This window comes from Panthera leo, chromosome B1 (assembly GCF_018350215.1).
Source record: "Panthera leo isolate Ple1 chromosome B1, P.leo_Ple1_pat1.1, whole genome shotgun sequence".
NCBI lineage: Eukaryota > Metazoa > Chordata > Mammalia > Carnivora > Felidae > Panthera > Panthera leo.
In genome coordinates this window covers 28039771-28063074 of record NC_056682.1, presented here as the reverse complement: position 1 = coordinate 28063074, position 23304 = coordinate 28039771, and the positions used below count along the sequence as shown (strand labels likewise).

The following is a 23304-nucleotide window of genomic DNA, read 5'->3' as shown; positions in this document are numbered from 1 at the left end:
ATCAACATTTCCAGTGGACATTGAAAGAAGTTGTGAGCACCGCTCTGGTCAGTACCAGATCAGAAGAGATCCAGGTAAGGCTGTCTTGAGTAAAACAAAACAAAACAAAACAAAACAAAACAAAACAAAACACACACAGCAAGGAGATGCAGGCTACTTTGCTGTTTTCCATCTAACCAAAGACTCTGAGCAGTTAACTCAGAGTTACTTCTAGTTGGAGTGTCAGTTTAAAGAACTATAGGATGTTCTGTCAAATTCCATTAACAAATCAGATTGGTACCCCCCTCCCCACCCCCCGACACATGTGCACACACACAAAAAAGTAGTCTTTGGGAAGTTAAACCAAAAAATGTTTAAGCTCTCACTTGATACGATAGAACTGTATGATCGGTAATAACTATACTGATAAACACCATTACTAAAAGAGCTACAAGTTAATGGAAGCAGACCTTGGTTCCTTTTAAAACCAATTTTATGTATTTATAGACTACAGGTAAATCATACCCACAAATCATCACTTGCCCATGCACTGCAATTATCTGCTTCACTTTCCATTGCTCTCATTTAAGAAAAAAGCCTTGTTTTACTTGTCTTTAAATTCCAGCCATTTACACAACGCTAAGCACATGGCAAGTGCTTAATTTATCTTTTTGGACTAAAAGAACACATAGGAATTTTTAAAATTCATAGCACTTTTGGGGCACCTGGGTGGCTCAGTCGGTTAAGGGTCGACTCTTGATTTTGGCTCAGGTCATGATCTCACGGTTTGTGGGATCAAGCTCCACATCAGGCTCTGCTGATGGCATGAAGCTACTTGAGATTCTCTCTCTCCGCGTCTCTGCCCCTACCCCACTCCCGTGAGCTCTCAAAATAAACTTTTATTTTTTTAATGTTTATTTATTTTTGAGACAGAGACAGAGCATGAACAGGGGAGGGCCAAAGAGAGGGAGACACAGAATCCGAGGCAGACTCCAGGCTCTGAGCTGTCAGCAGAGCCTGATGCGGGGCTTGAACTCACGGATGCTGAGATCATGACCTGAGCTGAAGCCGGACGCCCAACCGACTGAGCCACCCAGGTGCCCCATCAAAATAAACTTTTAAAATTCATAGCACTTTCATCCATATCTAAGTCAAGACAATAAAGATGAGACGAAGGCTACAAATCTGGCTTATTCAATATGATGTTAATCCACATATTGTTAAACACATGTAAAAGAATCACTGAGACGATTACCCCACTCTATCCAGTTAGTAACGGAGCTACTCCAACTCAAACAGGAGTCTCTCCACACGGCCTTTTTAAAATGCTGTCACTATAGCATTTCTGTGGACATATTTTGTAATGTACTTTAGGGGAATGGATCAAAAATTATTAAATAATTCATTAAAAGATTGGCTTTCTTTATAAGATCTGAAAAATGTGCCCCAAAAGTACATCTCAGGGATACACATAACGAAGCCTCTTCTTTGCTTTCACCTCTCAAGCACAGTACGCTGTTTCCACGTGACAGCAGAGAATCATGACATCGACTTGTTTCTTCCCTTCAGAGATACTACAGGCACAGAGCAAGAAGTAGGATTCTGTCCTATGCTGCCAACAGTGGCAAAGGGACATATGTGATTTCACATTTTTTAAAATTTGCCAAGTTTATGCATAGGTTCTATAACCATACAGTTAAACCTCAAGTGCAGTTTTAGAAATCAAAGTTATTAGGGCTAGGGCACTTATTATAAATTACTATTAGTTTCTTCTAAAGCACTCTCCCTCTTTTGCTTTAAAAATATTTTAAAAAGCACAAATTGACCTACATCTTGAAGGAGACCACAGCAAATGTATATACCATTTCTTAAAACTATAGAAACCTGGAGAGAATAGTACAATTTATTGGGCTGCTGAGCTTAAACTATGTAGACACCAAGAAGCCAAAACATGAAAGGAAATGGCTGCAAGAAGTTGATAAAAGGGATCTTGCTGGGTGACTTGAGGACACAATTGCTTAAGAATGTATTGAGACTGGGGCGCCTGGGTGGCTCAGTCGACTTCAGCTCAGGTCACGATCTCCCGGTTTGTGAGTTCAAGCCCCATGTCAGGCTCTGTACTGACAGCTCAGAGCCTGGAGCCTGCTTCAGATTCTGTGTCTCCCTCTGTCTCTGCCCCTCCCCCACTTGTGCTCTGTCTCTATCAAAAATAAATAAAATTTTTAAAAAATGTATTGAGACCTACTATAACTGGTTAAACTTTGATTATAAAATAAGATTACAGACTGTTCTTCTATTTCACTACAAAAATTGGGGAACATGCATATCAATCATTGGATGGTATGGTTAAGGTTTCCAACACTGTCATTAACTTAATGGTTTTGCTTTTTTTAAAGAGGAAAACAACCTTTCCAGGAGGCCTGGATTTCACGGCTTTTAATTTAGGCAAAATTCAGTTTTGAAAGTACAAAGGAGATGCTGCCTAGGGAATCCAAGAAGGCTCTCTAGAAGCAAGCTTGTGCTTGAAGACAGTCAGGCACTCCTGCACAGAAAGTGGCCGCCTAGGCACTCCAACGTGCTCCCCGCCCCCAGCCACCCAGCCACACATGTGAATCCACGTGAGGACCAATGGCATAGTTCCACATCCATGACATAATGTCATATGGCAAATCACTCCATCTTTTGGGACCTCAGTTCCCTCATTTGTAACAGAAGAGGCTGGACTAGTCCCAGTTATAAAGTAGGACTATTACAGTCATGAATTTAGGAGGACGCCTCTATCCTGCCTACAAATCAAACACCCTAAGGAAAGAACTCCTTCAGTGATGTTTTTCTCACCACCTATGACTTGTCTTAAAAGCAAAAGCAAATGTATGCACTCTATTTCCAGTAAAACAAAACAAAAAACAAAAAAATAAGTTATATTCCCCTAGTACCTACTTCTAAGAGGCTGAAAGCCCTCAGATAAAGGGCAGTTAACACTGATACAAAGCAAAGAATCACAGACTGTAGGGAGGTGCACAACAGCACGCCTCTTTGGGGTGCCTTACAAATGTTAGATTCATTTATCTCATCTACGCTGGGATTTAAACCTGGAGAACACAGAATCTACTAAGCTTCTAGATCTCTAGTGTGATCTCCAATTATGTGGATTTTTAAGAGCTTTCCCATACGCTCAATACTACTTAACACTAAGATTAAACGTCACAGTGATTAGCACTTGAATATTTTGCCATGGGTCAGGCACTACCTACATTGACTCCACCCTCCTCTACCCTTCCCTGTCTCACAAGCCTACAGCTAAGGAAACAAGAGGCACAAAAAGACTAGCTTCATCCCAAAGTCCCAAAGCCAGAGTCTGAATCCTGGCATTCTATCCCCATGACCCACCTGTTTAAATGCTGGATGGCAAACATATCAAGCACCTGACAATGCTGGATGATCAAAGATGATTAAGACAAGCACTCGGTTTACAGATGGCAGAGGCTGCCAAACATATAAAAAATAATTACAACATGATATGTGTGCTGTAACCCAGGCCTTTAAAAACTGCTGTGGCAACAGAGGAGAGAGAGACTGCCAGGGGAGTTCAGAAAGGCTTTCATTGAGCTGGGTATTGAAAGATGAGCAGACATTCCTGGGGTACAGGAAGAATGGAAAGGCATTCTGGGTACAGAACAGCATGTGCCAAGGTACATAAAGGTGAGAGAGCTCCAGTGTGCCAGGAGGGGAGGGAAGGCAGGGCAGGAATGGGGAGCTTTTACAGACTAGCGAACTGGACCCCTTTCAGCATTTGTTCCTATCTGGCTATGGCAGCTAGAAAGCAGGGTCCCCTTAACAGCTCTCTCCTACAGTGACAATACCTGGTAGGGTCTGAGGGAATGTTTTTCTTCTCTTCCAAGACTCACTTCCCCCAGAGTCAATAAGACTCTAAAGTACAAATAGTCCTGGGATGCAAGCAGTAATATAATAAACCAACCAGTTAGCTGAATTTTAGAGCCAGGCTATCTAGGCAGTAGAGGGCACACAGAAGAAAGGGCAGTAAATTGGCCCCCATGATGAATTGCCATAAACTCGACAGCCTAGGTGCGTGGTCCTTAAGGGGTCAGGAACAGCAGTGTGTGTGTGTGTGTGTGTGTGTGTGTGTGTGTGTGTGTGTGTGTCTGTTTTCTGAGGAGAATACCAGTACGTTTCACCAGATTTTCAAAGTGATCCATGGCCCGAAAAAACAATCAGCGCTCTCCATACAACTTCTAACACCTATGGCAACCCCCTAAGACACGACACACCGCAAAGCCCTCCCTCCTTCTTGGGCCTTACTTAAAACTCTGACAAACACTGTAACTTCAGACTCTGTTCAAAAGGCCTTTAAGATCTGAGGTTGTTATTGCTTGCCTAACGTGATTCAGGTCATAGCCTACCACCTGTTCAGAGCCCCAAATGTTCATGATTTACCTATAAGACAGAAACCCTCCAATTTCTAATTTTCCTAAGGAAAACCTTCTCTCTAAAACGGTGAAAACAGTGACGAAATTCAAGAAGCTGGATCCCCAGGCCAGGTACTTAATTAACTTCTCAACTAATATTTAAAAGAAAACTTAAAAATAAACCACACTTCAGTGAAACACACTTTAATTTTCTACCACAAGATTAAAAGGATGACTGGCCCCTGAGGAATAATCATCACCCTGGAGTCTGAACACATGAAACCTTGTTCACAGGTTGGCGATTTGGGCCCTGGTGGAACATAAACAGTCAACCCAGCATCTGTCATCATCATCACATGACGACACACATCACCAACCTTTCCACATACATATCTTCTGTTGTTAGACTTCACTCGATTCCTGCTCAGCCCATGCTGCCATCTCTAAAGCAGTGCACAGGTCAAGGCAATATAGGCAACAGGTCATGAAAGAGACAGAAGCCTTCAGGTACCTAGCATGCCAGGTGGCAAGGAGCAGATGGTGGGTAAGAATATCAGTGCTGGGAGTGGGGGAGGTGGTGCTGAGTGGCTCAGTTTAGCATCTGACTCTTGATTTCAGCTCAGGTTGTGATCTCGTGGGTTCGAGCCCAGTGTAGGGTTCCCTACCCACAGCTCACAGTGTGGAGTCTGCTTGGAATTCTCTCTCAAAATAAATAAACTTAAAAAAAAAAAAAAAAAAATACCAGTGCTGAGGGGCACCTGGGTGCTTCAGTCAGTTCAGAGACTGACCTTGGTTTCTGCTCAGGTCATGATCTCATGGTTCATGAGTGCAAGCCCCACATAGGGGCTCTATGCTAACACCGAGGAGTCTGCTTGGGATTCTGTCTTGGCATTCTCTCTCTCTCCCCCTTCTCTGCCTCTCCCCTGCTTGCTCTCTTTCAAAATAAATATATAAAACTTAAAAAAAAAAAAAAAAGTCAGTGCTGGAGTCAACAGTAGCCCAGGTTCAAATGCCAGCCTTATGATGAAGCTGTGTGAGTTCAGGCAAGTTACTTACCCTCTCTTCTATTTCTTCAAGTATAAAATGAAGATCATAGCTGTGCCTTGTTATAGGATTGTTATGAGAACTTAGACGTTAATGTTTAGAACAGTGTCTGGAACCTAGCTAGTATTTGAGAAGTATGCTAAATCATACCGTAATTCCTTGGTTAAGGAAACTAGCTATTCCAACAAAACTGAGAAAGAAGGCAAGTCCAGTAACAGGCAAATATCCAGAGTTAATTTAATGTTCAATGTGAAATAAAACACCGAAAATAATCACCACACTGCAAATACTTTAACCGTCAATGGAATGAAAAATATTTTAAAAATCGGGAAAGCAAAATTAAACTCAAGAGACATTCAGTGATGTCCTACCACACGTTAATCACCATGCTGGATATTAGGGATAAACAAGTTAAAGTCATTGTACATACACATCTTAATTACACAGGAACAGAGAATACTGACAGAGTAAGACTCATGCTTACATGCACGGAAATATTTTTTTTAATTTATTTAATTTTATTTTAATGTTTATTTTTGAGGGGGAAAGACAGCAAACGGGGGAGGAGCAGAGAGAGAGAGAGAGAGAGAGAGAGAGAGAGAGAGAATCCGAAGCAGGCTCCAGGCCACCCAGGCACCCCTACACTGAAATATTATTGAGGAATGCAGACTGAACTTTTGAAGGAGGATAGAAATTTCTAAAGTAATAATGGAGTAAAGCATTACTATTTAATAATGGGCTGATGCTATTCTTGTGTTTTCTCTGGGAAAATAATGCAAGAGGCACAGAAATTTTGGAAGCTGAACAGTGCCAAGGAGAGCCAATGATGTAATTGTTATTACAGCATAAACTGCTCTTAAAGTTTAGTATGAAGTAAAAATAAGAGCTTCCTTTCTAGATCAGATTCACTGTGCCATGTGTTTTGTATACATTACCTTGTGATTCCATGAAGCTTTATCATCCTCATTCTCTTACAAAGAGATGAAGAAACGAAGGTTTAGAGAGGTTAAAAGTCACTAGCAAGCATAACAGACCTTATGAACCTAGTTATGAGTCCAACATAACCATGCGCCTTCAGTAACTAGTTTATAATTAGGTGTCCAATGTCACAAAATCTCAGCCTACTGATTTTTAATAACCTGTCCTCAACCACTTTTCAAGGAGAACCCCTTTCCAGATAGCTCTGCATGTGCTGAACACATTAAATTCTAGTGACACACTTTCTCCCTAATTTTTGCTACAATCTGTATCCAACCCTACTTGTAGATCTCGTTATTCCCAATTTACACAGGAAGAACTAACCTCAGAAACATTCAGTAGCTTGCCCAAGATAATCGCATTCAAAACCTACAATGGTGCACTCCCAAGCTCAAAGCAATGGAAAGCTCCTCTCAATTTTCTGAATGCAGATCCAACAGAAGCTCTTCACCATCATGCTGTTCTTCTCAACTGACCCGTGTGAGTCTGTCCCTGAAAATCTAAACTAAGATATTCTCTTTCCAGGATGTCCCCTCCACCCAACCCTTGGCCAATTTACTCCACAGATTCTGTGGTCCTGACAGACACCAGTGGGCCAGAGCTAGAAGTAGAAGAGGAAAGAAATGAGGAAAGGCTGTAGGGAAGAAATGGAAGAAGTGGCCATTCATCCCACAGTGGGTTTCCCCTCAGTTCCTGGAAGCCTCACCCATGCCAAAAACTCCCAGGTTTCCCCTTGCAGACCCGTGCTCACCAGGTTCCCTCACAGGTAGCTAGGCAACCAAAGGCAACATACACAAAGAGCACAGAGCTGCCAAGTGCTACCCCGCAGGGTCTTCAGACGAAAGCAGAACCGGGGGCCTATAAATATCCGCAAGGTGACAGAACACACAAACAGATAAGGGACAAATACTACAGATGTTTTAGAGTCTGGATCTCCAGCCACAGTAAGAATAAAGACAGGCCTGGTAAGGCACTGGTGGACAAATAACTGGATGGCTGGGAAACCAGATAGCAAAGCCCAGGGCGACTCAGTACCGGGGATAGATAGACCACAAGTGAGGCTGAACAACTCTTATTACCACCACACGAGGGTCTAAGGCATGTACTTTGTAACATGCATTGCAACTGATCACAGGCCTTTGAGGCAGGTCCTGGTTCTCAAGGCCACTTTGGATACATGAAATGAACAGATAAATTATCTCTACAAAATGAACTGTGAATTCCACAGGGGCTCACGGCAATAAATAGGAGTCCCTGCTGTAAAGAGTTTCCTCTGGCACAAACAATAGACAAACAAATATTCATTGAAGATGCAACTTTGTTTCAGCCAAACACATCTATTCAATACCATGAGGAACTTGTGATCTTTCCATTTCTTTTTAAAGAAGGAGCTGTTTTCATTTTTCCTATGGCTGCTTGGGTGTGAGTTTAGTTTACAACTGAGAAGTGAAGACAATGAGCCCAGTGGAAGGATTTCCAAAATCTACTCTCGGATAGGTCTAAATGTTCAGAAACCTACACTGGTGTTTCTCTTGCACGGCAAGTTCCCCCCAGAAGGAGGTGCCATGGGATCCCATGCTTCAACAAAGCCTAGATTTGTGTATAAAACAACAGATTAAAACCTACACAACGCAGCCCAAACACTACTGCTTCTAAGAATTTTCCTTCAATTTCCAACCCAGGGATAACTCGTATTTTTATCTGGTATAGCAACTAGCCTTTTCTAACTCCATGTTTATTAATACCTTCCACTTCGCCCATGCGCTGTTTAGAGGGTACCGCACGTAGTAGGTACCCAGAAAACTTCTCAGAAGTCATCTATGTGATGTGCTTTCACATTTAAGAATACTAAATACTGTATTTGGATAGGACATCCGTACTTCAAGGAATCTTTAATGGTTAACACATATGCACACACAAAAACACTTTGGAGGATTCATGAAAACGTCACTTGGAAGAGAAAGCCAAATAATGCCTCCATTTTCTTTAAGAAACTTACTTTAAAAATGATTGCTGCAGAGGGGCCTGTCCAGAACTAAAGTTAAATTAGCCTGGTAGCTGCTGTCTGGTGATAACTTTCTTCATGCCAGGAAGTTGGTGAGTATGTGATTAAACATGTTTCCGCCCCTAGCTCCACCCTAGATGCTATCAGTTTGCTAACAGAAGGTTCTGCAGCTGACCAGCTCCTCAAACCACTCCAAAAAAAAAAAAAAAAAAGAAAAAAGAAAAACAAAACTGTGCCAATTTTTTTTTACACAAGTTAATTATAAACTCTAAATCCCCTCCCATGTGTGTACTTTCTACTCCTCTTCACAACACGCACCAATGTAAAGGATGGGGGAAAATGGCCATTTCCATGACTCCAAACAAATATTTTAAACTTATGAGATCGCTAAAAATACTAACTACCCTGTCAATTGATGCCAAGTTTTGTTTTGTTTTTTTTTTTTGTTTTTTTTTTTTTGTTTTTTAAGACAGCATGCATGCAAGCAGGAGAGAGAATCTTAAGCACACTCCACGCTCAGTGCGGAACCTGATGTGGGGGGCTCAATCCCATGACCCTGGGATCAGGACCTGAGCCCAAATCAAGAGGTGGATGCTCAACCAACCGAGCCACCCAGGCGCCCCTGACTGAATGAATATGAAACTCGCAAAGACTTGGCAGACTTGCATGAGCATTTTCCTTTTCTAAACCTCTATTCAAGCTTTGTTAAAGTCCTTAAGTTGATTCCTTGAGTGCTTAATTTTCCCAAAGTACAATTTTTTATTCATGTTTTTTTTTTTAACGTTTATTGACAGAGAGAGAAAGAGAGACAAACAGAGAGACTGTGAGCTGGGGAGGGGCAGAGAGAGAGGGAGACACAGAATCTGAAGCAGGCTGGAGGCTCTGAGCTGTCAGCACAGGGCCCGACGCGGGGCTTGAACTCATGCACCGCGACATCATGACCTGAGCCGAAGTCAGACACTTAATGGACTGAGCCACCCAGGCACCCCCTCCCCCCCAAAGTACACTAACTTTTTCGTTGACATAACAAAAAAAAATCCCCCAATGGAGTTTTGCTAAAAGTTGGACCCATGATCAGTTCAAAAACTGAGAAATACTTCTATACTTCATGAAAAAGTTCCCTATCTAGCTCTATGACCTTAAATCTGCCATTACATACCTTTCTGGTCTTCGATTTCAATTAGTGATTGATCTCTTTCAACTATGATACCATACTTCTTTAGTATTGTATGATTTTAGAACATTTTTAACACTTTGAATTGGGCTTTGCTATTTGGTGAGGAAAGTCCCCCTTCACTGTTCTTTTTCAAGATTTTCTTGGCTTTATATACATTTAGAAGTCCAGTAGAACTTTAGAAAGTTTGTCAATTTCTTTTTTTTTTTTGTCAATTTCTTTTAAAAATACTTTGAAAGTTTTATTGGAACTGTATTTAATTTGTAAACTTGGAAGAAATGGACAACTTTAGAATACCATCCAGGAATATAGTCTTTATTTTCATTTATTCAAGTCTTTTATGTCCTTCAGAGTACAGTATTCTTCAGGTAGGTCCTGCAAATTTGTTTTTACTGCCCCTCCCCCCAAAACTGCCTTTTTCATTGTTTTCTAACTGATTATGCTGGTACACACTGCTTTCCTGGGATTTGTGTTTATCTTGTCCAGCCACCTTACTAAAGTTTGTTATTAGTTCTATTTTTTCTTTTCGTCCAATTGATAAGCTTGGATTTTTAAGGACATAGTCACGCTGACAGTAACACTGACAGCTAGAGCCTATCTTTGAAAGACCTGAAAAAAAAAAAAAAAACTAGGAAAAATATTTCCAAAATACCTGTATTAGACAATGTTTACAATCAAGACTGCCTAGAAATCAATGAAGACAACCCTAATAGAAAAATATCGATAACTAAATTGTTTAAAAAACTGAAAACTGGTAAATGTATTAAAATGGTAACTTCATTAATAAAAATACAAATTAAAATAAAATTTTTTTCAGCCAATGATTGAAAAAAAAGATAACATCTATGCTGGAAAGCATATGGAAAAATGAATGCGCCACATTATAAATTGGTAAGTCTTTTTAAGGCAATTCAGCATTATCAAAAAATTAAGGGCGGGGCACCTGGGTGGCTCTCAGTTGGCTGAGCGTACAACTTCGGCTCAGGTCATGATCTCACGGTTTATGGGTTCAAGCCCCGCATCGGGCTCTATGCTGACAGCTCGGAGCCTGAAGCCTGCTTTGGATTCTGTGTCTCCTTCTGTCTTTGCCCCTACCCTGCATGTGCTCTGTCTCTGTCTCTCAAAAATAAATAAATGTAAAAAAAAAAAAATTTAAAAAAAATTTAAGTGCACATAACTCATCCAAAAATTTCATTTCTAGGAATCTTTACATTATACTCAAGTTCTAGAGTTAAAGAGTAAATTATACAATGCCTTATAGTTAAAAAAAAAAAACCTTAAGAATCCCATAAACTGTCCAATTATATGTAGTTCATTTATTCAAATCCGCATAATATACACAAATATAAATTATATTTACTGATGTAGCATATGTCCTAAAGAACACATGGACAAAATTTCATTTTTGTTTAGGTTTATTTACTGAAAGAGAATGAGCGGCGGGGGGCGGGGGGGAATTCCAAGCAGGCTCTGCCCTAGCAGTGCAGAGCCCAATGTAGGGCTCAATCTCATGAACCACAAGATCATGACCTGAGCCAAAAACAAGAGTTGGACGCTTAAGCAACTGAGCCACCCAGGCTCCCCAAATTTTCCTTTTTTAATTGTAAGAATATGTATGGTTAAATTCTAACAATGCATAAAATACAATTCTGCTTTATTAGAAATACCTCACACCTGTATCTGTATATGAAGATGCTTCCTGCAAATATCATTAGTAACAACAAAAACACTAGAAAAGGCTTGATGTCAGTCAGCAGGAAATATATTATGGTACATCCAGTGAAATACCATACAGCTATTAAAAAGAACGAGCTACTGCTATACACTGATATGGAAGATCTAAGATTTACTGTCAAGTTAAAATAGAGGGAGCAAATCATGTATTGCATGTTAGAAAACATTTTTATCTGCAGCATCTAAATGAAGAGAAAGATGCATATTAAAATATGAACTCTGATTACACTTGTGCAACAGAATGAGGATGGGAGACTGAGAACATGAAGTTATTTTCTGCATGTACTTCTGTAGTTTTATATCTTAAATAACAAGTACTTACTACTTTGTAATTTTTTTCACAGAAAAATGAGGAGCCATGGTATTTATGGTTCTCTGCAACTTTCTAAGTTTATGAGAAACAGGTGTTCTGAGGAGTCTCCATGTTGATTTCAGCTACTGATAATCAGTTATCTGGTACTGAGTAGTGAAGATTCTCACGGACAGTGAGAAAAAGAACAGAGATGGCATCCAACAATTCCAAACATTCTGGTAAAAGCTTAAATACCCAGTCAACGTGATCATTTTCGTTCTGTGTCTCTATGAAAGTAAAATATCTCAACATTTTAACAGACTTTTCAGTGATCACGAACACAAGATTTTATTGTATTCTTAGATAAGGTCAAAAGATCTATGTGTTCCTATGAAGCACAAGCTTCCCCCACCAAAAGAAAAACAATAAATGGAAAACATCAAGAGGGCAGAAGGAGAGTAAAAGAGTGGATCTCTAAAACTGGAGAGCAAAGAACGTTCTATTTCCTAGGGATTAACATTTACACAAACACTGACTACACTAATGGAGGGCCTTATCCACACTTTATCATTTTGTTTAGTTTATCTGGATGATGATGCGAAACAAACCCAAAATGAAGGAGGGACATGGCTACTATCTACGCAACTCTTCCAACTCATAAGTCACCGGTATATCCAGACACCAGACTAAGTCCTGGTTCACAGGGATTTCCCAACTCTGAAAATCCCACGTTGCAATAGAACAGGCCTTGAAATCTTACAAAAGGGGTTCATTGTGTTGAATTAAAATGTACCCCTACACACACAGTAATTTTAAGCAGAAAACGAACACAAAACCAAACTGACAAACCCCAGAAGAACTTATTTTAGATGAAGAAATCAGATGTTCTCCCCTCTGTACGATGTGCTTCACGCACAGTTCCAGCAAGGAGCCATCCCTCAAAGTCTGGCGAAAAGCAACCTGAAACACGAAATACCGCAGCCCGTCCACGTGCCGAACACCCAGCTAGGCACAGTGTGTACGCACACTGCCATCTAACACATCAAGCAGTTGACCTCATGGTCCTAGCCCGGGTTTTCTCAAAGACAAAGTCATCGCAGCCTCCCAACCAAGCCCACTCCGAGACTTGTCTTGATCCCTCCCCATCCCCCTGAAGCCTGTTCCCAGAACGTAGTGTCTGACCTGGTAAGTGATAAAAATGCTTACCGAATAAGTGAACAAGATGGCATGTTATTAGGGCAGTGTGACAAAAACCCAGTCTGCGGGACAAAGTATTGCAGAGGAGACTACCTGGCAAGGGGGTGCCAAAGGTTTTAAGCAGAATGACAGGGCACATTTCCATCGTTTTGAAAGGTTACCCTGACTGTCCCGAAGAGCCAGGACCATAGGGAGGCACAGCTGGTAGGTATAGCAGTGCAGAGAGCCTTGCTGGTAGCCTGAATGGAATGGTAAGGGAGAAAGGTGGAGAGAAGTCAACAGATTTGAGATTGGGGAGGCACAATTGTCATGTTTGGTGATAGACTGGTTAGGAAGGGAAATGGAAGAGGTGGGAAACTGGCTCAAGAGTGGCAGATGTGGAACACAGGAGGTTTGAGGAGGAGGACAACGACATTGCAGGTCCTGGACATGCTGAGTTTATCAAAATGTACAGGAGACAGCCAACTGGAGGTGGTACAGACACCTGGCTATTTGACTCTGAAGCTCAGGACAGAACCCTGGAACAAAGGACATCCTCCAAGGGCATGCAGGGTAATAAGAAATAAGACACAGGACAGAGATTCTGAGGAATGCTATCATTTATGGACCAAATCAATGAAAAAAGATGAAAAGGAGAAAGTAGAAGAAGGGGCACAGAGGCAGAGAAAGTCCATAGAATCATGGAAACCAAGGAAAGAATGTTAAGAACAGGAAAAAAAAAAAAAAAATCATCCAAAAGTCAAACCTGTCAGTAGTGGGATAACAAGCAATTTGTTTCTTATATTTTACTCTATTTTCCTAGGATGCTTAATAATATTTATTGCTGAGAGAGAGCATGAATGGGGGACGGGCAGAGAGAGAGGGAGACACAGGATCTGAAGCAGACTCCAGGCTCTGAACTGTCAGTACAGAGCCCGACGCAGGGCTCGAACTCACAAATCATGAGATCATGACCTGAGCTGAAGTCGGCACTCAACCAACTGAGCCACCCACGCACTCCTGAAAGAAAACAAAATTTTTAAACAAAAACTGCAAAATGTCTGCTATAATATCTCCATAAATTAAAAGGCTAGAGGTGCCTGGGTGGCTCAGTTGGTTAAGCCTCTGACTATATATATAGCTCAGGTCATGATATCGCGGTTTGTGAGTTCGAGCCCTATATCGGGCTCTGTGCAGACAGCTCAGAGCCTGGAGCCTGCTTCAGATTCTGTGTCTCTCTCTCTCTCTGCCCCTCCCCTGCTCGTGCTCTGTCTCTCACTCAAAAAATAAACATTAAAAATAAATTAATTAATTAATTAAAAAGCTATAGTTGGGGCCACTGGGTGGCTCAGCTGGTTAAGCATCTGACTCTTGATTTAGGCTCAGGTCACAAGCTCACTGTTCCTGTGATCGAGACCCACCCTGGCCTCTAGGTTGTCAGTGCAAGCCTGCTTAGGATTCTACCTCTCTCTCCCTGCTCACACACTCTGTCCCCCTCTCTCTCGCTCTCAAAATAAATAAACTTTAAAAAAAAAAAAAAAAAGAGCTATAGTTTACAATCCACAGGACATGTGTTTTGAGTTCCTTTTCTGGGTCTGGTGATCTATCTGCTCCGGCTTCATGACCAGTGACACACATTGCCCAGCCTCCTGGCCAAGGTCTGGAATCCCAGCAGAGCAGAGCTGGCTGGCCTACACACCCATGGTCCAGTGACCTTGGGTTCATTAGCATATTGTTCTGATCAAATGAGCTAACCAGTCACAGACCCTGCCTACTTTGTCCCACTTCCCACAACTACTAATGCCGAACCAAAATTCCCCAACTCTGCACCATTTCCTATAAACAAGAGATTGCCTATAAACATTCACTCAGATACAGGAGGTCCAAGGCTCACAAAAAATGTTTGTTTATTGCCTCTAAAAAGGACTTATGTTTACTTACACGGTACCTGCCCCAGCAAGCAGAAGTGTATCATTAATGAGAACGAGGGTAGTCCACTGAGCCATCATAGATAGTAACCAATGACCTGTTGTTCTGACGACACTAAAAAAAAGGGGTATGACCAAGATATTTCTAAAAGCTCACCAAGGATATAAGAAATAACAGTCTAACCTTCTACCCATCTTTCTTGACCAACAACACCATTTTGGCATATTTTACATTTTTTTAAGATTTTATTTTTGGGAGAGCGCGAGCATGTGAGTGGAAGACAAGGGTGGGGGAGAGAGGGAGAGTAAAAGAGAGAGAGGGAGAGAGAGAGGGAGAGAGAGAGGGAGAGAGAGAGAGAGAGAGAGAGAATATGAATGAATCCCAAAGCAGACTCCACAGTGTGGAGCTGATGTGGGACTCGATCCAACGACCCCGGGATCATGACCTGAGATGAAACCAAGAGCTGGACATTCAACTAACTGAGCCAACTGGATGTTTTTGTTGTGTTTTTTTGTTTTGTTTTGTTTTGTTTTAATGAAGTAAACTCTACCCTCAACGCAGGACTCAGACTCCCCACCCAGAGATCAAGAGTCATGTGTGTACTCTGCCGACAAAGTCAGCCAGGCACCCCTGTCATTTCTTTTTTAAGAGGGTAAAAAGAATGAATTTACTTCAAAATAATTCTTGGGATAAGAAGCTTACCTTTCCAGAAAACTTAAGAACTTTGGATTATTTTGTTCAAGTGGATTTTACTATACTTGGTTTTCAGAAAGAAAGAATCACAGAGATGGGGTGCTAAAAATAGATGTAACAAAGTGGAAGGAAAGTACTTGTGAGAGCCTGACTAGCAATTAGCAAAAAGTGGTATCGCCAGTATTAAAATAGGAAATCTGAACCCATTCCGGGAACAAGGTCCTGGACTGCCACAGTCATGTAGCCTCACAGGCTGGCCCAACTCCCCAACAGAAGTCCCTGGGCCCAGTGGACAGCCTTATAAGGCAACCATGCTCAGGGAGAAGATAAGAACAACACTGAGCACTTAACATTTCCACAGGCCTCCACAAATATTAACTCGTTAGTTCTCACAGTATCCTGGAAGAGCCCAGTTACTATCATTTCCAAGAGATGGGAGAAGATAGATACCTGACTGACTACAGTTAATTATGCCCAAATGGGTAAAGGAGCCAGCAGCTCTCCTTAGGTGCTGAGTTCAGGGCCAGGCACGCCTCAAGTCGTGTCAGGAACAGAGTAAACGCTTTCCTAGTAATGAACAGGAAGGAAGAGGAAGATTTTTCAACTTTGACAGTGAGGAACAGTCTCCACCCTCTCTCCTCTACCTCCCACAGGGTCTCCATAAGATTCCAATCCATAGAATAATTAAGACTCCTGGGACTCCTGGGGCACTTGGGTGGCTCAGTCTGTTAAGCATCTGATTGTTGGTTTCAGCTCAGGTCATGATCTCAAGGTTCTGGAGTTTGAGCCCTACATGGGGCTATGAGCTGACAGTACAGAGCCTGCTTGGGCTTTTCTGCCCCCCCCCCCCTCAAAAATAAATGAATAAATTTTTTAAAATACAGTAATTAAGACTCCTACTTGAACAGTCTAGGAGAAGATACAAGCAAGGACTAAAGACATGGCATGTCAGAGGATAGGAGACTTGCTTTCCCCAAGCTGGTTTCCATCCTCCAAAGGGGACACTTGACATCCATCTCTTTACTTTCACAAATAAATTTGGCAACTGTGATTATAGTGCCTGTAAGAAATAAGACCACTATCTATACAGGTTGGAGGGGATTAAGTGGCCTTCATAATTCTATTAAGAAAATTGCAATGTAATTGTTATCAAATAAGGTTTCCTGACAATCTACACCATATAACATCTTGTGATCAGGTGTTGGAAATATACAAGAGTAGAATTTTATATATGTGTGTGTATACATTTTTAAAATCACCTAGAATGTAATCTCTGCTAGAATCTCAAGTCTCCACAATAGCAAGACCCTTAGTTTTGTCCATTGATTATCCCCCACTGCCTACTGTGTGTCCAGCACAAAGCCGGTGCTCAATATGTATTTGCTGAATAGTCTTAAAAAAAAATGAGCTCAACATCCAAACATACATAGATACGCAGGAAAGGGCATAAGTACATATACTAGGTAGCACATTCAGTAGCTAAGTCAGAGACTGACATAATCGTCCTATGGAAGGGAAAACCACAGGGTAAGCCTGGAAGGAAAAAAAAAGTAAGTGCACGGAGAGGACAGAAGAGTGCATTCTAGCCACCAGAGGATCAGGAACTTGGAGGTAGAACACCTTTGTAAGAACACAGCACCCAAAAGGTGGCAACAACTTAAAAGTTCATCAACTGAACGAATGAATGAATGAATGAACAAAATGTGAATGAATGAACTAAATACAACAAAATGTGGTATAGATCCATGCAATGGAAATGCTATTCAGCCATAAAAAGGAACAAAGTACTCGAGGCACCTGGCTTGCTCAGCCAGTAGAGCAGGTAACTCCTAATCTCTGTGACATGAGTTTAAGCCCATAGGGCACAGAGAGGTCTTTAAAAAAAAAAAAAAAGGAACAAAGTGCCAATTCATGCTGCAACATGGACGAACCCTAAAATATCATGCTAGGTGAAATAAATGAGACACAAAAGGCCACCCACTGTATTATTCTATCTGTATAAAATGTCCATAAATAGGCAAATCCATGGAGACAAAAAGCAGATTTGCAGCTGCCAGGGGCTGGGAGGCAGGGTTAATGAACACAGGTTTGGGTGTTTGGGTTTTTTTTTTTTCCCTTGAGTGAGGGGAACAAAAATGTCCTAAGATTAGAGTCATGATGGTTATACAACTCTGAACACACCAAAAATTACTGAATTAAGGGTGCATTTTAAGCTGTGAATTGTACCTCAACAAAGTTATTAAAAGAAAGAACACTAGACTAGCTGCTGGGCTGGAGGCTGAGGAGACTGTGCACACGGACAGAGAGCAGACAAGTTTGGAAATGCAGAGAAGGGCCTGAGCATGGGGAGCTTTGAATGTCAGCGAAAGAAATCTGGATCTTATCCGCTAAGGACAACAACAACAAAAAAGAGTGGGGCCAGTGCTCTCCAGTCTTCAGAGCACTTTCATATACATTAGACCCTTTTGATCAAGGAATCTGCAAATGTTTTCAGATGCTGGCTGATTTACGGGAGTAACACATTTGGAAGAATCATCTGCCATGAGTGTCGAATGGACTAGGGATGTGAGAAAGGCAATGGAGGCTAGGGGTGTAATTCGGAGTCCAGACCAGGGGATGGAAAAGATGGAAAAGAGCAGACTACGGCGTGAAGTCCACGGCAACCCAGATTTTCGGGAACTAGAGATGCTATGTATAACTTGGTGACTCACCTCCTGGAAAAGAAGTTGCCACATTACTGATCACTGAGGATTTGGGCAAGTCCCGTATCTCAAATTCCTCTGTGAAAGCAGAATTCTAAGAGGCACTAGGTTCAAGAGACCCCTTGATCTCTTTGGAATATACTTCTCTGAGGAATATTCCTTCCAGACTGGCAATGAAGTTCAGCACAAGAGGACCGATTTTTGAACTGCTATCGGTTCAAATTCAGGCTTTGGTATTTATTAGTGACCTAGACCAAGTTATTCACCTCTCTCTGAGCCTCAGGTCCTCACTTGTACATCAGAAATAATGGTGGTTGGTATCCACATGATAGAGTTAACAACTAAATACAAGAAGCGATGTAAGCAAGGTCTAGAACAAAGTAAACAAGATCCCCTGGTTACCCAATTTTCTCACATCGGCTATATTTTTTAATTTTTTTTTTTTTTAACATTTATTTATTTTTGAGAGATAGAAACAGAGCATGAGCGGGGAAGGGGTGGAAAGAGAGGGAGACACAGAATTGGAAGCAGGCTCCAGGATCTGAGCTGTCAGCACAGAGCCCGATGTGGGGCTCAAACCCATGAGCTGTGAGACCATGACCTGAGCTGAAGTCAGACACTTAACCGAGCCACCCAGGAGCCCGGAGCTATGCTTTACAGCACTTATCAATTTGTGAATCTATCCTGACTTGTGCTTTTATTTGCACAATACACACTTCCCCACTACACAGAAAAGTTCCAGGAAGGTCAAGGACAATGTCTGTCTGCTGCCCACTGTATCACCAGGGTTCAATACTGCAGGAGGTCAGTATCTTTGGAATGACTCACCTAGGAATTCTACATTTGGTTTCTAAAGCCAAGAGACACTGTGACGGATAAACAGCCATGCTATCCTATCCAGAATAGCAGCAGGAAGACGCAAACAAGTATGGTCACGGAGTAAATAGCTGCATCAAGGAAGTGAAAGGGAGAATAGTCAAAGAGGAAAATGCTTTATTTTTCCAGATGCTAATCTGAACAGTCTATTGTAAGCCTAGTGGGGGAAAGAAAAAAAAAAAAAAAAGACTTATGATATTGGCATTGGGTTCTGCAGGTTGTAGATCTATCATCTATGGAACAGGCCCGGCTGGGGAAGCCAAGGACAACTGACAAATACAAGTTCTTTATAATATCCTGATCTTTATCATTTTCTTATTTAATCATCAAAAATTAACAGCCAATAAGGTTTCTCCTTGCCATATAAATACACCCACATTCGTTCCCACCTCCATATACATATATGATAGTAATTCCTACCCCAGTGCCCATTTCTACCCATTTCAATCCCGCCAGGTCAACAAGGCTCAGCTCCTTCTTCCACAAAGCTTGTTTTACTCTAATCCACACTGATCTCTTTGAATTTCTAAGCCCGGTCTGTATTACGCAACTTGTCAATTTATATAGGAACTCGTATTATTTTCCCATTGTTTTCTGTGTTGACTAGGTCTTTCCAAGTAGGAAAGGAAGTCGGCAGGAAAACTGCTTTTCGGTAACCACCTCTACATCCCCACCGAACGGCCAACACAACGCTGGGTTCAAGGCCTGTCTTCAGCCAGGACTAATGACTGTACCCCAGGGGAGATGAACCTCTTCACTGAACAATGTTCCCTTCACCGACTCCTTCGCCAGCTGTCAACTGAAATCAAGGCCGCCAGGAAAAGAAGGCACGTTTTTATTTGCAAAAGACTTTCCAGCTCCTTTGAGAAAGGCATTACATGCATATAAATTCAGTGTTTCATGACCTCCATGGGAATTTACCCTGAAAGACTGTTAGATTCAATGCTAAATGAGATGCAAATTCCATTCATATGTAAGAGTCAGGATGAGTCAAGATTGAGGTTTCCATTACATCTGCTCGTTTCCTAGAGTCACACTCTAAGAACATGTGTGTAGGCTTTGTGGAGGGTGTGTGCTCTGTAGGAATGTTCTGTTAACAATTAAAGAGGCCTTGTGGGCTGATGTTGCCCTGCCTGTACAGGGAGACCCTAGCTTTACTCTTCAGATAGTGTGGGGTTCTGGCTACACTGTGGGCACCCAAAGTGAAAACCACCCCGTGGGGAACATGAGGTGCCCTGGTGGCCACTTGGACCGAGGAATACTCGGAGTAACTTCGACACTGGAGCTTCAGACTCTCAAGTTAGAGAGGAGGAAAACATTCAAGCTAGTAGGTGCGCTGCACATTCCATCCACACCTAATAAAAGGCACGGTTTTAACTTTATAAAAAAGCTCCTTCCACGGATGTCCTCATTAGCTGTCCTCCAAAACTTCTGTCAAACTGACCGGTGTGTCCAAGAGTATCTCTATCCTCAAGAGCACCCCACAATGTGACCAGAAAAGCAGAGACAGGTCAAATCTACCAGTTCTGAGGCACAGGGTTTCCACGGCATAACATCTCTGAAAACAAGATGCATTTTACAATTCAGTTTTTAACTGGCAGTGTTAGTGGTTCACCTGAAAAATGTTGGGAGTGATTCAGTGAAATTCTATGTACATGCACACAGAACAACGCCTGTAGTATTGGCCTCATCTCTAGCCATGAAGTTTATAGCCAGCAATACAGATCAACGACCTAATACACAAAGATCACAAAGTCAACACTTTTCAATGTGTTCAACTGAACTCAAGAAGGACAGCTCCAGAAATGAAGCCTTTTATTTTTATTTTTTTTTTTTAATTTTTTTTTTTTTAACGTTTTATTTATTTTTGAGACAGAGAGAGACAGAGCATGAACGGGGGAGGGGCAGAGAGAGAGGGAGACACAGAATCCGAAGCAGGCTCCAGGCTCTGAGCCGTCAGCCCAGAGCCCGACGCGGGGCTCGAACTCACGGACCGCGAGATTGTGACCTGAGCTGAAGTCGGACGCTCAACTGACCGAGCCACCCAGGCGCCCCAAGAAATGAAGCCTTTTAGTGCGTACAGCTATACGAGAAACAATTGAGAGAGGTCTCAAAATGGGGTGGGGTTTTTTGTTGCTGTTAAAATCAATATGTAATATCTAAGTACAAATCAGACTGGAATATTAATTACGAATCACACAACACAAACATGGAAAAACTCCACTGTAGAGAAGCAACCTTTGAAACATTTAAAAACTTCAGGGGCAGGGGATGCAGGAAAAAGGGGCCTGCTGATAGTCTTGGTGGGAGTATAAATTAGTACAAGCTTTCTGAGATTTGGCAATAAACATCAAGTGTCTTAAAAAGAATGCATGCCCTTTGACCCAGAAATTCCAGTTCTAAGAGTTTAAGCTTAGGAAATCACGAAGGGTGCACCCACAGACTTAGCTAGGAGGCTGTACAGCACTGTTTATATCACAAAGCTGGAAACAAGCTCCAGGCTCAATAAGGAGTAGGTAAAATATATTAAGGCACATCCTTATGGCATAGTATGAAAAATTAAAAATGAGGCAGCATGAAAAAAAAAAAAAAACAAACCGAGGCATAAGAAATGTACCCACTGGCACGCAAAGATGTTCATGACATAATGCGAAGTTTCAAAAAAAATTGAATGTAAACACTTTCATAGTATGATCTCATCTTTGTTAAAATAGAGGGGAGTGTGCTTGTATAGTGAAAAAAGGACATAAGAAAGATACATACTAAAATATTAACGCTAGTTGTGGAGAAAGGAATTAGTTTGTTGTTGTTGTTGTTTCTTTACCTGCGTTTGCTGAGGGTGGGGGAAGGAGAGGAAGGGATAATGTGGGTGAGATTTATTCTCCGGTAAGAAAAAAATGAAAAGAAACTTGGGACACAATGTGATCCAATTAGGTGAACAAATTGGCTTAGGAATCTTAGAAAGAAGCTCAATCCTAAAAACCAAATAAATTAAAAATCCAATGGATTCATTACCATTATTTTATTTTAATCTCTAAAATAGAAGCAATACATTACTACCCTTCCTCTGAGGAATGTTGGGGGAACCGACCGGGCGAATTAAGTGCATAACAGGATTTAAAATATGCAAAAATATCCCAGGAGGAAATCTCTGTCGTACACTGAAGCTATGCTGTGGCCCAGTGCTGCAGAAGTGAGTACTACAAATCTCCAACACAGCGACAAAAAATTACATTAATATCCTAGTGCTCCCAACAAAGACAAACCACCTCAGGACTTTACAAGGAACAATACACTTACTCTTTATCCCATCCCTATAGGAAACATTTCCTCTGAAAATTAATCCATTAGCAATGGGTAGGAAGGGGACGTATTTACAGCAGTCTTTCCAAGGGAACAGGATTGCAATTTCAGTTTGGAAAATCTAATGCATATTAGTTTTATGGAGAGACTTCAGAGAGCACTGGAATGAGTGGAAGGTCACATTAATGGATTTTTTTTTTTTAAGTTTATTTATTTGAGAGAGAGAAAGAGAGGAAAGAGCAAGCAGGACAGAGAGAATCCCAAGCAGGCTCTACATGGTCAGCGCAGGGCCCAACGTGGGGCTCGAACCCAAAAACTATGAGATCAGGACCTGAGCCGAAGTCAGTAACTCAACAGATTGAGCCACTCAGGCACCCCCACACTAATGGATTTCTATGCCTGGGTCTCCTGTACAGAGGACTATCCAAGCTTTGCCTGGGCTACCTTTATTAAGGAATAAAGAAAACAACACTTTTATTGTTGACTTCGGGATACGCTCACACCAATAGATTTCTCTGCATAACCATGACCCATGATATACAACAAAAGATATAAAAAAGCAATTTTCATGTTGATTAAAGGCCTGTAGAGCTTTTGGAATGGAGAGGAAAGGGACAGTTGCTAGTTAAAACTTCCCAAATATGTATTTGCCCAAATCAGAAACTCACAATATTCCAAAGCCCATAAGCATTTCTGAGTCTGCTCCCTCCCCACTGACTTTTGTTTTTGTTTTTAAGATACAGAGTCAGCAGGCTGGGTGCACTATGACCAAATGGCAACAGATGCTGGTCTTGCAGAGGGCAAGACACTTCCCTTTGATCATCCAAGAACACGGAGAGAATGCACAAACATCCCTGGATCAGGCCATTTTCACTTTGCTTCAAGGTCTACCAAGTAGTTGCAGGACTGAGAAGAGTTACAGAAAAAGCTGTTCCTTCACCCAGTAAAATCAGATACACTCCACTCCTGAGGAATCCATCTAAACTAAGAAC

General features: G+C 41.6%; 1 protein-coding gene and 1 long non-coding RNA gene across 4 annotated transcripts in view; one reads left to right on the top strand and one right to left on the bottom strand.

The window, feature by feature from the left end:
* RBPMS (RNA binding protein, mRNA processing factor) overlaps nt 1–23304 on the bottom strand; it is a 169697-nt gene that overhangs the window by 131992 nt on the left and 14401 nt on the right. The window lies entirely within an intron of this gene.
* On the top strand, nt 7227–12946 carry LOC122217468. Of its 2 annotated transcripts, XR_006201521.1 has the most exons (4): nt 7227–7393; nt 8420–8525; nt 10425–10498; nt 11686–12946. It is a non-coding gene; the product is annotated as an uncharacterized LOC122217468 (long non-coding RNA). The 2 variants fall into 2 exon arrangements; XR_006201520.1 differs by having other exon boundaries at nt 7227–8525.